This window comes from Pan troglodytes, chromosome 5 (genome assembly GCF_028858775.2).
Source record: "Pan troglodytes isolate AG18354 chromosome 5, NHGRI_mPanTro3-v2.0_pri, whole genome shotgun sequence".
In the NCBI taxonomy this organism is placed as follows: domain Eukaryota; kingdom Metazoa; phylum Chordata; class Mammalia; order Primates; family Hominidae; genus Pan; species Pan troglodytes.
In genome coordinates this window covers 57,222,568-57,228,567 of record NC_072403.2, presented here as the reverse complement: position 1 = coordinate 57,228,567, position 6,000 = coordinate 57,222,568, and positions in this window count along the sequence as shown.

Below are 6,000 nucleotides of genomic sequence, written 5' to 3'. Positions count from 1 at the left end.
TTATTATATAACTAGGCTTAAAAATTGAACTTCAAAATTAAAAACCTCTTGAAAATTTACGGCAGTCCCCTGGGGATAACTAAGCATCCCTTCCCCAGCCCTCTCTGCTCAAACCCTCTTCTCGGTGAGGTGGAGGCTCACCTCATGCTCTCTTGCGTCAGGGCTCCTTCTGTCCACCAGTTCCACACACCAGGCAAGACCTCAGTCTGCCTCACCCCTTCCCCACAGACTATGCTTATATAGATTTACCAACAGCTTGCCAGCTCCCTGTTCACCATGGCTTCTTGCATCCCACTCTTTCTGTCTGGATTTAATGTCCTTCGCACCCACATAAAAAAAACTCGACCAGGTGCGGTGGCTCACGCTTGTAATCCCAGCACTTTGGGAGGCCAAGGCAGGCATATCACGAGGTCAAGAGATCGAGACCATCCTGGCCAATATGGTGAAATCCTGTCTCTACTAAAAATACAAAAATTAGCTGGGCGTGGTGGTGCACACCTGTAGTCCCAGCTACTCTGGAGGCTGAGGCAGGAGAATTACTTGAACCCAGGAGGCGGAGGTTGCAGTGAGCAGAGATCGCACCACTGCACTCCAGCCTGGTGACAAAGCGAGACTCTGTCTCAGAAAAACAAAACAAAACAAAACAAAACAAAGTCTTTTTATTCACTAATGCTTTATCTAAGTCTAAACCAGGTGTTTATTACACCAAGTTAGGTTTTACAAAATTTCAATAACTTTTTTTTATTTCTAGAAGTTCTGTTTGGATCTTTTCCCAATATGCCTACTCTGATTTATAATGGGTTCTTCATGGCTTTCATGCTATTTTACTTACTTAAAATAGATGTATTTAAGGTCTCTTCATTCCCTCACATGGATTACAATTTTTATTGTGAGCTCAGCTTAGCACGTTACTATTTTCTCACAGGAAGCTGGACACTGTGGGAGTTTTGCCACAGAGAACACTTGCCTATGTTTCTTGCTGGCACTCTAGGAATGTCCTTGTCTAGCCTCAGTTCTACATTAATTTATCCCCTGGGGGAATGTCTTGTAGTGTGCAGGTAGTGAAAATTATAGCCCATGCCCACAGCTTGTGCAGGCAAGCCTGGTGTTTTCAGTTTTTCATGGGAGACTTTTTGTCCATTCGTAGCCCAGGGCAGAAAAACGCATCCAGGTCACTTCCTTGTGCCAGTGGGAAGAATCTTTCTAGTTCTATCATTTAAGGGTCTGTCCTTATGTAAGTTCAAATTCCCTACCTATCACAGGCCTAAGGCCACATCTCTTCACTTTATTTGGGTATTCAACCCAATTCCTTAGACTCTAAAGCCTATATCCAATCGGGTATCTCTCTGGGCATTGACGGTACCAGTTCATGAGATTTGTACCTGGCTTTAAGTTATTTATTTTATGTTTCTGACACCAGGGGGATTTTCATTCTCTCTCTCTCTCTCCCCGCCCCCTCCCTCCCTCCCTTCCTCTCCCCTTCCTTCCTTCCTTCCCTCCCTCCCCTCTTCCTTTCTCCCTTTCTTTCTTTCTTTCTCTTTCTTTGTTCTTTCTTTCTTTCTTTCTTTCTTTCTTTCTTTCTTTCTTTCTTTCTTTCTTTCATCTTTCTGTCTTTCTTTTTCTCTCTCTTCTTTTAAACTCAACTATCTATTTAAAGGTTTGGCTAAGTCTAATATTACTGGAGAAAATGGCAGGCAACAGACTTTCAGTGGTCTCTCTTAAATAACTTTGGTTCGTTGGACATTCTCAGGTGTTCTGCAAGACTACTGAGGTTCACCTTTTGGCAACAGTGATTTAAACCAATTCTACTCTATATCTCTACTCTAGTGTGTCACGTTTTTCAATATGTTCTCACCACCTGCCATTTGCCTTTTATTTTCCCAAATGAATTACTGTGCTATTAATAGAAGGTGGCAAAATCAGGAGAGCATGTGACCTCTATAGGAAAAATTCCCAGCTCTGTATCAAAGACAAATGCCCGCCAAAGAACCAGGCACCTAATCTCAAGCTAGGGTAGCCACTTAAAACCTGGGTGACTTAGATCCTTCTATTCACTATCTTCTCTCTCCTCTTTTCCTATGTCCCCAACAACTTCCCCAAGCTCAACTGACAGATCTCAAAAGCAACTGCTTTATTTTAATACTATAGAACTTCCAAATACATCATATCAAGGGACACATTTTCCACTTGTGTTAGTCAGGATAGGTTAGGTTATGCTATTGTTACAAATACCCCAAAGTGAATGGCCTAAAACAACAAGGCTTATAGAATCTTGCTCATCTATAAGACCTTCATGGGTTGTGATGTGTATCGGTTTTCACAGTCCAAAGCAAGTCATATGACCACACCTGACCTCAAGCATGCAGGTGCTAATTTAACCCAATGCTAAGGAGGACCAGAAATATTGAGGGGACAGAATTTATGATCACCGCACCCCACTCCATTTCATTTCCACTTTCTTTGCCGGGGGCAAAAGTCCTTTGACTCCTCTTATGACCACACAGAGAAGCCACTAGGCAGCCATATCTCTGTGGAGGAGGAAGCTGCTGAAGAGGAATGCCATGGAAATTTCGGGGAACTATACTCTGACCTGCACTGACCAACTACGGGGTCCCAAAGGGCTTCTACTACGCATTATATGCACCGTCTGTAAGTAGGGACTATTGGCTTCTTTAAATCAGAGACAATCCAGAAAGCTAAACTAACTTGTGATACAAAACAGTAATATTTCTCTCTCAGAACTATAAAGTCATATAATTTTATGGTTTATAAGTCATTTTCATTGAATGTTCTGAGGGGAAAGTATCATTGTCCTCATCTTATATATGCTCAAATTAAGTCTAAGAGAAGAGGTGAAGTTACTTTTTTCTGTCTTCTCATCTGTCGAGTGGAAGTAATCATACCCACTTTGCAGGGTTATTGTGAGAAATAGAAGGTGACACGTAAAATTTCAAGCACATTGTGAGTGCTCAGCAGATATTAATTCCCCTTTTCAGTTCAGATATATGGGGAATCATTGAGGGAGGGATGAAATGGCCAGGAACTTCTTCACAAATGAGATGAGACTTAAGCTAAAGGGATTTCACTTAGTGTAAGGCATTGACTTAAACTCAGCAACACAATAACAAAAATAATATATACCCAGCTCATCAGAGAGCATTACTTATTTCAAAATAAAAAGTTTAAAAAATAACACTACTATGTGTCAAGCTCTATCTTAAGCTCCTTACAAATACTAACTCATTTAATTCACATGGTTATGTATGAGGTAGGTCTTATTATATCATGATTTTATAGATAGTGAAACTGGGGCACAGAGAAGTTACGCTATTGACCCAAGGTCACACAGGGATAGAACTGAATCCAGTCAGTCTGTCTCCAGAATTCATGCTCTCAACCAATAGAGTGTCATTCTGTTTCCTGATGCACCAAACACAGTTTATTTGGAACTGTGACTGTGCTTGAGGAATCTGTTATTGCTTCTCTCTGGAAGCAGTAAGTGGTGTATAGCATCCCTAACAAAGCTGGGCCATGGCGAGCTTTTCCTCCTTGCCATTCACCTCCCTAACACAGGGGAAGGCATGGCTTGGGAGTACCTGGTAGCTGGTGAACTAGTATGCAGCAGTGTTGTTTTAAGATCCATATGTCACTTTTCTTTTAACATCTGAGTTTCTACAAGTTCTTATCTACAGATGGCTATGAAATTTACAGACTTTTTTTAGTACCTATTAAGTATTGCATGCAATCTTCAATACCTTGCCTCACAATTGGATCAAACATACTGCAACCCTATTTTTTTTTTTTTTTTTTTTTGGCTTAGTAGACTAAGTGCACTAGAATCACTGCTGGAATCCCAATTTTCTTCACTATATTGGTATGGCCTCAGTCTCCTTTTTAACTCTATAAATGCTACGAAAACACACTGTAAACATTATTTCAATTGACTCCACAGTCATGTAAATATAATGTTAATTAATAATTATCTATATCCAACTCAGCAGCCTACTCTCTGTTTGGTCTTTGTCAAAAGCAAGGAGCCCTTTATTTAATTCTGTGTGCACTTGATTTTGTTTCTGAGATCATTTCTAAATGGTTCTATGTAAGTGTTTTGTGGGGTGAGTGAGGAAGCAAAAGTCTAACCAACAATTTCTCAGAATCCCATAAAAGCCAAAGGGTTGTTGTTTGAGCTAAATCGCCCAGGTGAAGGGGTCTTCCAATGAGGATTTCTACCTAAGGAGATAGCTAAATAAGTACTCTGCTACACTTCCTCATTTACATAAGCACTTAACCCCAATACAGGTGACTATTCTAAAACAAATTAAACGTGAAATAAATGTATGAAAAGAGAGCTAGAGAATATTTATCCCTCCCTAAAAAGGAAATACCAAATAAATAAAACACAACCACCCCTCCAAATAAAACAAAACCCAAAAACTCCTTCTTAATTGTCATGCAACCAATTAATTTTAATTAGATCACAATTTCCCCCTGTTTACTACCCAGTGGTTGAGGGGTTAATGGAATTAGGGAGGGCTACCAGATAACTGAGGAGTGATTCTTGCATGAATAATAATTCCTGAGTGGGAGTGAGATGAGCCACCTCTCTTCCCATCTCAAGGTACTTCAGGCTCAACTGGATATAAAAATTAGACAGTGTTCTTTCTGCTTCATACATCACCCAGCAGAACACAGCTGGCTGTTTAGCTTCAGGGCAAACACATTTGAATAGAAAAAATACAGGCTACATTAGGGTAACTTGACTGAATTGCCCTTCAGCCTGGATTTTTTCTTATTCAGTTATTTATTCATTCATTTATTTATTTGACAAGCCAGGAGGTCTTTGGAAATTTCTTCATTTCCCAGAACACTCCTTCTTTTAATAAGAAGCATTTCCCAGATAAAATCTTGTATTGTTATTGATCAATACAGCACCATCAGCATCATCTCCACCCACCACTATGAATTTCAAAGCTGCCAAGACTCCGAATTTGAGAAGGGTTGACACCAAGTTGGTAACAATCTAGACTTACTTAAGACATTTCCTCCTTCTTCTCCTCTATTATTTAGGATTCAGCATCATTTTATAGGTCTAGTGTCAATCTATAAAGTTATAATTACCTGTAAGGCCTATGAAAATTTTTGTCAGCTGAAACGGCCACCTGCACCCCTCAGTGCTGTGGGGAGCTGCCCTGATCATTTAGGGACAGCTTAGTCTGCCTCCAGGTTAAAGATTTTACCGACTGACCATTGCTCAGAAAGTAAACAACAAGGTTTTCCTAGGAACGTATATAAATGCTAGAAGATGTAAAATCAGGTGAAGCAGAAGTATATAGAAGGAAAAAATGTGGGCCTTAGCATTAGAACTTCAGTGCTCCTGCCTTTTATTTTCTGTACCCAGGATGAATGAAGGAATAAATCTCCCATTTTATCCAATTGCATCCCATAGGAAAGCAAAAGATTTAACAAACCTGCTCCCAGAACTTTTCAGGAGACCACACTAATGGGTAAGCCCTGCATATAACTGCAGTCATATTAAAGAGGTGAAAGAAATTACAGGGGAGCACACCCTACCAAAACAACTATGATCCCAAACTGTGATCAAACTGACTTCAGTCTTATGCAAAAATGTTTTAGATGATGACATCTGACACTTCAGGGCATGTGAACAATTGTTGAAGCACATCAGAGAAAGAAGAGGTGTAGGTTCTTTCCACAAAGAGAGGAAAGCTAGAAGAGCTACATAATTAATTTCGATATCTATTGAGATTATAATTTGTAGCTTTAAAAACACCAAAAAATGTTTAAATAATTTGCATGGTTTGCATAGCCCATATGATGCTTGTGTACTTTGTTGCCTTATCCTAGAAGAGGTTAATCCTTTTGTTGTTTTGTAGTGTGCATGTGTGTATGTGGGCACACACACATTTTAATGAATATTTTCTGTGCACGAAAGTCACATTATTCTGCATAAAAGCTTGTAGACTTTTCATAAAATTACCA